This window comes from Onychostoma macrolepis, chromosome 06 (assembly GCF_012432095.1).
Source record: "Onychostoma macrolepis isolate SWU-2019 chromosome 06, ASM1243209v1, whole genome shotgun sequence".
Taxonomy (NCBI): domain Eukaryota; kingdom Metazoa; phylum Chordata; class Actinopteri; order Cypriniformes; family Cyprinidae; genus Onychostoma; species Onychostoma macrolepis.
Genome location: NC_081160.1, coordinates 11,092,643 through 11,105,613, shown reverse-complemented (window position 1 = coordinate 11,105,613; position 12,971 = coordinate 11,092,643). Strand labels below are relative to the sequence as shown.

Here is a 12,971-nt window from a genome sequence, read left to right as displayed (position 1 = left end):
ACACAAGTTATATTACACAATATTTTAAAACATTAAAATTAACTTTTTCTGGCAAAATTATACTTTGAATGAGTTCACTTCATAAAAGAGTTTTCTACATACATGGAAAATGGAGGGTCAAGACGATAAACTACAAACAGATAATCAAGGAAAAGGGGGAAAAAAAGCTTTGTGTTCTTCCCTTGGGCCACCACTGCAAAATAAACATTGCTGGCATATTTGTCCTCCTCTAAGAGTAAATATTTCATAGCTCTCTTAAGAGAACTGCACGCCAAGTTATTCCCCTCAGAGACGTGATGCATGATAGATTAGATATCTTGAACATGAAAGTACAGTTCACAATATGGCCAAAAGCAGTGGCGTATAAAGTACCTGAAAGTCATACTCAAGTAAAAGTATATATCTTAACAGAAAACGACTTTGGTAGAAGCTGAAGTCACCGTTTAGAATATTACTTGAGTAAAAGTTTTAAAGTATGTGATATTTATTGTACTTAAAGGGGTCATATGATGCGATTTCAAGTTTTCCTTTCTCTTTGGAGTGTTACAAGCTGTTTGTGCATAGATAAGATCCCTGAAATTGCAAAGACTAAAGTCTCAAAACCAAAGAGATAAGTTAAGACTCGACCACGCCCCCCTAAAACGGCTCATTCAAACACGCCCCCACATGTCTACATCACAGTGTGGGGAGATTTGCAAAACACCGCCTAAACGTACACGCAATGAAAGAGGGCGGGACTTTTATTCTTGCTGTAGTATTGTTGCTGCTGCCGGTGCCATGTCGTGGAGACGCTGTGTTTCGTTGTGAAAGCGAAACTACTTTGTTTGGGCTTCCAAAAGAGGACACAACAAGAAATCAGTGGTTAACACTGTTTCAGAACAGTTGAACCAAAATATTCGAGTGTGTGCATCGCATTTTACGGAGGACTATTTCCTGAACCTGGGAGTAGCCTGCCAGCTGTGCTCAAAGACTGTTTCTATAAAGTGGGGCAATTACAACTTTGCAAGGACAGTCCGGCGCTTCTGACTCATAGCCTGTAAGTACGTTTTCATATTATTTGCCACTGACTATTCAAACGCGAGTTTTGAGCTGTGTAGAGTAACGTTAGTGCTAATTGTTTCTCCGATCACAAATGCAGACATGGTAATGTAAAAACACAGTATAAGTCATTATAATCAGTAATTATGTCCCCCCTGGATGCAACAAATGCCTCGTTTGTAATGGGTTTTATTGTTTTTGTGTCATCGCACCGGGACATGGCATCACAATACGGTAAGGGGCGTAACATTTCCTTCTCACGCTTGAGGTATTTGGCCAATCACAACGCACTGGATAGCTGGCCAATCAGAGCACGCCTCACTTCTCAGAACGATGAGCTTTGTAAAAATCTGCATGGGCTTAGAGGAGCAACAATAATGTACAGTTTGTGGAAAATAATGTGTTTTTTTAACCTTAAACCACATAAACACATTGTATTACACCAAATACACAAAATAATGTTCTATGACCCCTTAAATAACGTCATATGACCCCTTTAAGTACGAAAAGTATTTTTTAAATCTTAAACATACTTAAGTATTGAAAGTAAAAGTATAAGTAAATGCAAAATGGAAAAGAAGCCAATAAATATAAAACATGTTCATATACAGCTTGAGTAGCAAGATTGTGTTCAGTTTTAACTCTTTCTTCCATTTTGTATTTCTGCATGAGAATAAGAAGGACTTCATCTGGTACTTAGTGTCTTTCACTCCAACATCTGCATCTGTAGCATTTAGATGTATTTACACAGTTTAAAATATCTCAGAGGGGACATGGATGCATTTAACCGGCAGTTACAGATACATAAATAATGCTTTGTTTTTAACATAAAACGTTGAATACTGATATTTGAAATGATACAAAACATGAAAAAATAGTCAAAATGTGAAATTAAAGGCAGCAAGTGACTGTTAATGAGTGAGTCACTGAGATTCAACAGATTCATTCAAACGGCTGATTCATTCAGGAACAAAGTATTTGACTGTGTTAATGTCCCTGCGTCCCAATGTTCATACTATCCATCCTAAATAGTATGAGATATTATAATAACTGTATCCCAAAGCATAGTATGTTGAAAGAATATGTCAAAAGTCCGCAGATGGTCTACTATTTCAGGTCGATTTTTGAAGTGTGGATCCGTGCACACTCTAATGGCTAAAATTGCCCACAATCCATTGCCCTTTGGCGAAGGATTCGGTCCAGAACTACAAACACGAATAAAACGCGTTAGAAAGACTACAAATGTGGCGGATGCGTGCGATCGATGGTTAGGTAGAGAGGTTTACAAAAAGGGGTTACTTATAATAAACATTTAACCTAGAAAAAAATATTTATTGTTATCCGTGTTATATTTCATCTGCAACAGCAATGTGAACTTTTATAAACATCAATTTGGTCATTAACTTTTAAATGCATCATTATGCAGAAAATATGAGCAGATCTCCGCATGAAAGACCTGCGACTGGCAGATCAATAAATATATAAATGTAAAAAGCTTAAAGTTATTAAGTAAATTATCATTTAAAAAAATAAGTTAAGTGAATTGTCAAGTTCACTTAACTTTTTTTTTTTTTTTAAATGATAATTTACTTAATAACTTTAAGGCAACGGGTTTCCTCAGTTTTTTTAAGTTAAGTCAACTTATCACTTTTTACAGTGTGTAACTATGCGACAGAGCGGTCCTTTAAAGACACAGTTGTGTGATGTGATAGTATGTCCCAAAGCTTGCCTACTCTTCTACTACACACTCAAAAGTGTGTACTTTTTCTTCACCAAAAGAGTACATACTTTAAGGGCATAGTATAAGTAGGCACATTGGGACGCAGCATGTGTGAATCACTGAATCATTTATTCAACTGATTCGTTCAAAAAGCTGATTCATTCAATAAGTAAACACCATTGCTCAGAGACGCAAAACAGTGCTGTGATCTTTGTTTGGAACTATTTTCATTGGCAAAATTGAGCAAAAACAAGCAATATTACGTCTAAAATGTAAGTCACTTATTGCTAACTTTACTGAACTTGAATATAAAAGGATTATTAAATGTGTTATCATGCTGATATCTGCAGAAAATCAGTGCTCTTTGTGTGATATAATTTGTTAACTAGCCTATATTAAATTATATAAATGTAAAAAGCATACAGAAGCATTTTTGCCGTCTACAGTTTAGAATGCCTTGCATTTTGAGTTTTAATTGACTAATAAATCAACATGCATGCTCTGTGTGATTTGGTGATATAGTGTACTTGATAGAGGTCGACCGATAGTGGATTTTACCGATACCGATAGCTAGGTTGGACCACACTGGCCGATACCGATTAATCAACCGATAGTTTTCAAAATGGATACTGAAAGAAAGCTAGTGCTTTACTATTAAAAAAAAAAAAAAAGCAGTAACAGTACTGAACCATACATTGCAAATGAATAAAAATATTAATATTATTTACTATTTTGATCATTAAAGTTATTTCATAGTTTGCTAATGTTAAAAGAAGAAACTAATTTTTTTTTAAAATGTAGCCTATTAGTTGCTAATAGTGAATGTTGAAATGAACACACTCTAACAAGGAACGATACTTCTACAGTTTTCATTAATGCTACGAATGGACTCTTATTGTTAAGTATTACCATTTAATTTCAACAATCATGCTAAAAGATGGACATCTTTAAATATCTACACAAGGCCATAGCATTACAATTACATACATATGGATATTGTATGTGTACTCACACACTTTATATGCTTCTATTTTTTAACAGTTGATAATTATCTAATAATAAAAAAAATGTTAGTCACAAGCGCAGCGCTGCGTCTAGGAGAACTCAGAGATATCACACACACACACACACACACACACCAGACGCTTTGCGTTCAATTCAAGTGGTGGTCTAAAACTATTTATTTAATCCCCAAACGGACATAAGTTTGCTTCAAGAATGAACAGTGTGGCATAAATGAGTTTGAAGTTCGGTGTTTAAAAAAACAGAGCAAGCGGAAAGAGAAATTGCGATCTATTACAGCTCTCTATATGAAGCATACAGACTTTATTAGAGCCACAGAAAGACAAACGTTTTGCTGAAAAATGCACAATACATAATTTATAGCCTAGGGTGAAGTCATTATGTACATTCACAATGATTTGGTATAATGTAATTTAATAGAAAACTATGTGAATGGCGCTCTGTTCCGCGGCAGGCTTTTCTGTCGGCTGTATTTAAATGCACGTCTGGAGTTTCCCGCTCTGTCCAGCGCGCAGTGTCACGTGTCAAAATAAACAACATGTGCTGTCAGTGATTTCCGCCTCTAGAGGCCGCTCTCGTACTGTATAATGCCAGCGGACCCTTCTCAGCCACTCCAGCAATGGTTGCAAACCGGAAAACTATAGGCATGGATTTTTGCCGATAACCAATAGTTGCGGAAATCAACTACCAGTGCCGATTAATCGGCAAAACCGATGAATCGGTCGACCTCTAGTACTTGATAATGTCAGATCGCACATTATTACATCAACACTTACCATATTATCGCAGATGATGCTGTATCGCACACCACAGACTCGACTTGAGTGGAAAATGAATCATCCGCGGTTGTGCGCCCACTTGTTTGCACATGAGGAAAGGTGTTTTTTTAGGAGTCTAACTTTCAGACACCAGACCACTGATTCGTCAAACCTGCTTTCCTGCAGTCTGTGTTCTTCTGATTTCTGATTATTGTAGTAAGTAACGAATATGCTTCGGGGAAATGTATCGGAGTAAAAGTATACATTAATTAGGAAATGTAGTGGAGTTTAAGTAAAAGTTGGCTGAAATATAAAAAATCAAGTAAAGTACAGATACTCCCAAAAAATACTTAAGAACTGTAACAAAGTATTATTACTTCGTTACATTACACCACTGGCCAAAAGTATGTGAACATACTTCCCTTCTGAATAATGGCTTTATAATGGAATAATGGTAGCTATTTCTTAATGCTAGATCACACAATGACATTTTATAGAATTTTGTGCTTCCAACTTTGATGCAACAGTTTGAGGAGGGTCTTTTTACAAAATGCCAGTGTCTAAAACGTAAGGTTCATGTAGAAATAAAATTACTGTGTCAAGTGTGGACGAACTTAATTGGCCCTGGCCTGAAGCCCTACTGAGCACCTTTGAGAAGAATTGGAACAATGAGCCAAGCCCCATAACTCAACGAGAGTGTCTGACCTTCCTGTAACCTTGTGTCTTGTTCACAATCTAATTTCAAAAGCATTGACACAATCATGCTTTCATAACTTCCAGTCTTGAAAGTCTTTCTGCTAGATGTTGTACAAGGATATGCTGCCATTCAACATTGATGCTCGAATTTGCCATTGCAATTTATGCCAAAGATGTTCAGTGGGCTTCAGGTCAAGGCTTTGTCCAGGCATTTAAATTCCTTCCACACCAGAATCGGTAAAGCATTTCTACGGTATATGGACCTCAGTGAGCTTTGGCACACCATTACTCTGACTCCAGATTAACTGTTGTCCTTCCTTGAACCACTTTTGGTAGGTCCTAACCACTACATACTGGAAACACCCAATAAGATTTACCATTTTGGAGATGCTTTGACCCAGTCGTCTAGCCATCACTATCTTGTCACTCAGATCTTCTTGCTTTTGCATTTTTTCCTGCTTCCAACACAGGAAATTCAAGAATCGACTGTTCACTTGCTGCCTAATATATCTGATAAATTCAATATAATTATTGTCATTCTCTTCATCAGTGGTGTCAGTGTTTTTATTATGGCTGATCTGTGCATAGGGGCATTGCAATACTGGAATAGAATTTATAATATTAACGGTAACACTTTGGTAATGCATTAATTAACATGAACTAACAATGAACAATATTTTTTTTTACAGCATTAATCTTTATTAATGTTAGTTAATTAGTTAATGTTCATGTTAATTCACAGTGCATTAACTAATGTTAATGGTTGTACTTTATTTTACAGTACGTGTGCTTACATGTACTTACATAAATAGAAATATAAACTTTTGAACTGCGGGTTTCATCAGGCCAGAGGAGAACTGGCCCCCCGACTGAGCCTGGTTTCTCCCAAGGTTTTTTTTTCTCCATTCTGTCACAGAGGGAGTTTTGGTTCCTTGCCGCTGTCGCCTCTGTCTTGCTCAGTTGGGGACACTTAATTTCTAGCGATTATCGCCGATTTGATTGCACAGATACTATTTAAACTAAACTGAGCTAGACAATGACATCTCTGAATTCAATAATGAAATGCCTTTAACTGAAAATTGAGTGTTTAATCTTATCATTATACATTACTGACACTCTATCCTCCAGTTTGATACTGTTAAGTGCTTTGACACAATCTGTATTGTTAAAAGCACTATATAAATAAAGGTGACTTGACTTGACTTGACTTACAGTATACCTATCTAAGAAATTACTGGTAATATAAGGTTGTCACGCCCATAGACTGTGTTTTGTGTTTGTTTTCCTCCCAATGTGCTCCCTGTGACCTAGTTTCTCCCCAGTCTAATTAGTCGTTCTGTTCACCTGTGTTCCTCCCAATTACCACGTTATGTTTTGTACTTAATGCTGCCTTCACGTGCTATCGGAATTATCGTAAATACAAGTTTCCTAATCGTAAATTGGACGTGAACGGATTCTGAAGTTATATTTACTACTGGGAAATTCGGAAATAATTTTGATACCCGAGTTTCCGAGTTGGGCGGGTCATCGTCCAGCTCAGTTCAGTTTAAATAGTATCTGTGCAATCAAGTCGACGATATCGTTGGAAATTAAGTGTCCCCAACTAAGCAAGCCAGAGGCGACAGCGGCAAGGAACCAAAACTCCATCGTTGATAGAACGGAGAAAAAAACTTGGGAGAAACCAGGCTCAGTCGGGGGGCCAGTTCTCCTCTGGCCAGACGAACCAGCAGTTCAATTCCAACTGCAGCAAAGTCAGATTGTGAAAAGGACTCATTTGGTATGATAGAAGACCCGACTGACACACAGTTTTATTACGTATCTCACCTCCGTTTTGTTTCCGTTTTTCATAGTGTTTTTTCCCCCGGAGTTCCCCGTGTTTCCTCCTCTATGGATGCCCCCACCCGTCCCAAATACCTCCTCCTCCTGCTGGAGCAGGGGGATAGATCTCTCGAGGACCATACAAGACTGTTCCTTGTATTAGCTCGCATCACCAGCTACCCGGACAACGCGCTCTGATCATTCTATGATGCTAGTTTGAACACTGCATGCAGAGCACCGTCGTCCGAAGATGGTCCCTTGAGAGAACTTCGCCGCCTTTGTGGAGTGGACAATGGCGAGAAACGGATCACCTTTCACAGTTCCACTCCCGACTCAGTGCCCAGCCCACCATCTCCCCACGGTGCGGAGCATCAGCCAGAGCCCACCGTTGACGGAGAGACGGAGCCCGCTGTGACCGACGAGCCATCGCATCAAGGAGCGACAGAGCTGAGGATCGCCATGGAGCCAGAGCTGCATAATCCGTCAGACCAGATGCGAGAGCCGGCTACCACGCCCACCACGAGGGAGAAAGCCGAGACCAGTGAGATCGCGGAGAGGAGCTCTGCCCACTGCAACATGGCTGAGGGTGAGCTGTCTATGGATCTGGGTAGATGCCAAGTGGAAGGGGACCTCATAGACTGGTACGCTGACCTGCCCCATCTCCTCCCTCCTTCTTCGGAGGCCTCTGTTACCTCTGTTCCCACGTCCAGCCCAGTGTGGGCTGCGGTTCCCACGTCCTGCCCAGAGAGGGCTCCCGTTCCTGAGTTTAGCCCAGAGAGGGCTCCTGTCCCTGCGTCCAGGCCAGAGAGGGCTCCCGTTCCTGAGTTTAGCCCAGAGAGGACTCCTGTTTGCAACCCTGAGAGCCCGGAGGCTCAAAAATGAACAACCACCCGCCCACTCCTGCCTCCTCCTCCGCTGTCATCTGTCAGCCCCTCTGCTCGCCCCCAGCCTAACTTTTGTACGGTGCGAGCTCCGCGGGTCTGCCAGTCTCCATCGGCGTCATGGCTGGAGGATCCCCTGTCTCCGCCTCCAGCATCAGAGTCCAGGACTCCGCCTCGGCCTATCGACCCAGCGGCTCCATCATGGCTCCTAGCTCCCTACTCTCCGCTGTGGCCTGGCAGTCCACTGGCTCCGCTGGGCTCCCTCGTCCCTCTGGCTCTGCCTTGGTCCTCCTATCCTGCGCCTCCTGTGCCTCGTCCCTCCGTCCCTCCGGCTCCACCTGGGTCCTCTGTCGCTCCGGCTCCACCGAAGCCTTTCGGGGCCACGCCTCCGCGTCAGTCACTGGCGCCATCAGTTCCACCTTGGCCCTCTGAATCCTCCTCCATCACCCTGGATCATCAGCTCTCCGTCTCCACCTCGGGCTCCTCCACCACCTGCTCCGCCGCAGTTGGTCGGCCCCCTGGAGTCATCGGGACTTCCTCCTCCATAGCTCCTCCCTCCATCGGCTTCGCCATGGGTCGTCATCATGGCTGTGGCCTGGGTCCCGCCTGGCTCCTCCTGCTCCAAGTCCCTCCTGTCATCTCCCTGGCACCTCCCCCATCTGGTCCGCTCTGGTTCCTCCTGTTTCCTGCTTGGCTCCTCCCTCCGTCGTCACCTCCCTGGACCCTGCCTGCCCCCTCCCGGGTGTCCGTCCTGCTCCCAAGTTCCCACTGTCCCTCCCTATGTTGTTCCTACGGCGCAAGGACACGCCTTTCGGGAAGGGGGCGATATGTCACGCCCATGAACTGTTTTGTGTTTGTTTTCCTCCCAATGTGCTCCCTGTTACCTAGTTTCTCCCCAGTCTAATTAGTCATTCTGTTCACCTGTGTTCCTCCCAATTACCTCGTTATGTCTTGTACTTAAGTCCTGGTCTGTGTATTCTGTCTCTGTCGGGTCTACATGTTGTGTACGTGTGTCATCTTCCCTTCCTGGTGTGGATTTACCCTATATTGTGAAATTATTAAAGACAGTTTCGCTTATCCTCGTCTCCATCGTTCCTTCCGGCAGTGTAGTGTGACAAAGGTAACTACATGGGGTAGGGTTAGGTTTAGGGGTAGGTTCAGGGTAAGAACCTAGTTTTTACCTAGTTATTGTAATTACTAAAATAAGAGCATAGTATGCACATGAGTAACAGGACTGCAATAAAGCACTAAAATAAAGTGCTACCATGTTAACAGATAAAACTTTTGATCTTTAAAAATGTATTATTAAATGTTGAGATTAACATTAGCTAAGATAAATAAATTCTAAAGAAGTATTGTTAATTTGTATTGTAACTAATGCTAGCAAATGAAAACTGAAAAGTGTTACCACATTTGACGCAATCAGATATTTCCTCAGTTTTTCTAAAATAAATCCATCAATTCTCAATTTTTTTGGACTAGTGACTATACATGTTTCAATTGTGATTTGTGAACACTTAAAATTAAAACTCAAGCAAAGAAAGAGTAAACACACACACACACACACACACACACGCACGTTTGTTTTTGTGAAAAGTGGGGACATCCCATAGGCGTAATGGTTTTTATTCTGTACAAACTGTATGTGCTATTGCCCTACACCAACCCCACACCTAACCCTACCCCTTACAGGAAACATTGTGCAATTTCAGATTTTCAATACACTCCATTCTGTGTGATTTATAAGCGTTTTGAAAAGTGGGGACATGGGGTAATGTCCTGAAAAGTCACCTTCTACTTCTACTATGTCATACCCTTGTCAATTCTACAAATTTATGTCCTCATTTGTGCCAAAAACACGCACACATACACATACACGCGCGCACACACATATTTCTAGAAAAACAAGTCACCTTTATTTCTATAGTGCTTTATTCAATACAGACTGTATCAAAGCAGCAACAAGGTCTGCTTGTATAAATATGTTTCTTCTCTATCTGGTCACTCCTTCTCACCTCTCCTAAAGCTTTACATAGTATATAATAGAGCAGATGTTTAATTATGTGACATTTAGCAAACAAAATTGTTACAGATATAACACACCACATCATCATTACATAAACATATATGTATGCATGTACATGTACAGTACATATACTCATAAGCAAATATGTGTATGGCAACAAGCAAACAAAGCCCTCTATTAGTGCACTCGTACATGCATGCACGCTCACACAGTGAGTGTGAATGCAGCCTGTGATCTATTCTTGAACTCATCAGTCTGACATTCTGCTAATGGCATTTTCTTCCTCAACCAGTGAACGTCACACAGACTAAATCACACTGCAGCTGTGTGAGTGTGTGCAGTTAGCTGGCACGTTGTAATCAGGCTGATTGTGCAGGTGCAGCTCCAGCACTCCAGACTCTGAATGTGTGGATCTGAAGACTAGGGCCTTCAGGCTCTTCTACTGAAAGCAATGCTATAATACAGGAGATCAGCTCAGCTGTACAAATGCTATACATGCAAAATTTAATGTTTTAAGGGTAATATACTGGTGACAACACAACACAGAGTATCATGGTATCATGGAATTTCCCTAAAAAAACAGAATACACAGAACATCTACAATGACACTAACCTCAGCCTTAAATGGCACAACTGACCGCCCACTGTCTGCTCACTGATGGACTGATTCACATTGCTGATTGGCATGCTTTAAGCAACATCCACTGCACAGTTTTATATATATATACATATATACATATGCCGTGGATGTTGCTTATATGTAATGATGATACATGGCCATTATTGCAACCTGTATACTTTTTCACACCCTCTAATAATGTGTTGTATTTATATGTGAATTAATTTAGATAATTTTAAATTAATTACATCACATTCCTCCAAGTGGTGTGACTTCACAATAAGAAATAAAAATGAAATAAAATATTGTACATTGATTATGTAGGGGAAAAAGGAAATTATTCATTATTATTCTGTAATGATCTTTACGTTTTGACAAAATTATGATATGCAGAAAAAAAACAACTCCGATTTCATCTGATTTTTATAAAGTACAAGAACATTTGTGGCAAATGTACTGTGAATATGCAATATAATATTTTATCTGTAATATACAACCCCAATTCCAGAGAAGTTGGGACAGTTTGTAAAATGCAATAAAATCAAGAATCTGTGATTTGTTCATTCTCTTTAACAAAAGTACGAAGGAAACATTTCCAAAGTTTTCACTGACCAACGTAAATGTATTTTGTAAATATGAACAAATTTTGATTTTGATGGCTGCAACACACTCCAAAAAAGTTGGGACAGAGGCATGTTTAACTGTGTCACATCAACTTTCCTTTTAATTACAATGTTTCATTGTTTGGGAATTAAAGATACTAACTGTTAACGTTTTGCAAACAAAATTTTTGTCCAGTCTCTCTTGAAACAAGGCTTAAGATGCTCAGTAGTCTGTGATTGTCGTTGTCTGATTCTCCTTTTCATGACTGGTCATACATTTTCAATAGGAGTCTGATCTGGACTGCAGGCAGGCCAGTCTAGCACATTCACTCTGAGTCTACGAAACCACGCTGTTGTAGCACGTGTAGAATGAGAGTTGGCGTTGTCTTGATCTAATAACCATGAACTTCCCATGAAAGACATTATTGTGACGGCAGTATATCTCTGTACATGTCCAATATATGCCTCCATGTCAATGGTACCTTCACACATATGCAAGTCACCCATGTAAAAGTAAAAATAAAAGTGAAAAGGTTATAGAATATCCACTTTAAACACATGCCGTTTGCACTGATGCACTCATATACCATGACAGATGTTTGCTTTTGCATGTCACTGATAAAAGTCTGGATGGTCCCTTTGGTCTTTGGGACTGAGAACTCAAAATCCATTTTTCCCAGAAACAAGTTGAAATGTGGACTCATCTGAGTACAGCACACCTTTCCACTGTCTTTTTGACTATCTGAGATGAGCTCTGGCCCAGAGAGTCCGGCGGCGTCACTGCATAGAATTGATGTATAGCTTTCTCCCAGAGTAACAGAGTTTCAAGTTGCATTTCTTGATGCAGCAGCAGACTGTGTTAAGTGACAGCAGTTTTCTGAAGTACTCCTGAGCCCATGTAGCTATATTTAACACAGCAGCATGATAGTTTCTTATGCAATGCCATCTGAGGGCTCAAAGGTCAAGCACATTCAACTGAGGTTTCCTGCCTTGCACTACATGTACTGTGATTTCTCTGGATTCCCTGAATATTTTCACAATATTACGTGTGGTAGTTGGTGAAAGACCTAAATTCTTTGTAATTTTGTATTGCGAAATGTGATTTTTGATTTGTTTGACACTTCTCTCATGAAATTTGGCACAAAGTGATGAGCCATGATCCAGCTTTGCTTGCAAAGACTGAGATGCTCCTTTTATACCCAAACATGATACCTTGACCTACTACCAATTCACCTGCTTACTTTGAACGGTTTCAAAACAGTTTAAAGTGGATATTCTATAACCTTTTCACTTTTATTTTGCCTCTGTCCCAACTTTTTTGGAATGCGTTGCAGCCATCAAAATAAAAATTTGTTCATATTTACAAAATACATTTACGCTGGTCAGTGAAAACTTTGGAAATGCTTTCTTTGTACTTTTGGTAATTAAATAAAAGTTAAAGAGAATGAACGAATCACAGATTCTTGATTTTATTGCATTTTTACAAAATGTCCCAACATCTCTAGAATTGGGGTTGTAGTGTGCATAATTAATGTTTACATTATATATGATTATTTTCCATGTCAATGATTCTTTGGTTTCTATTCATATTTTTGACCAATATTTTTTCTATATGTTATCTTTATGATGTCCCAAATTATGGCACATTCCTAAACAGCACAAAGTATAATGAAAGCAAAGCATGCACAAACAAAAGAATACAAGTGTATTGGGACAGAACAGGTACAACTGGATTTAGAAACCATAGTAACACAATGTAAAGAGCTGCCTTTTCAAGTTGAGTTTTGAAT

The 12,971-nt window shown here is 40.0% G+C and overlaps 1 protein-coding gene across 2 annotated transcripts in view; it reads right to left on the bottom strand.

Moving 5' to 3' along the window:
- The window catches only part of prkcaa (protein kinase C, alpha, a), a 133,667-nt gene that overhangs the window by 33,948 nt on the left and 86,748 nt on the right, over positions 1 to 12,971 (bottom strand). The gene's annotated exons all lie outside the window — the stretch shown is intronic.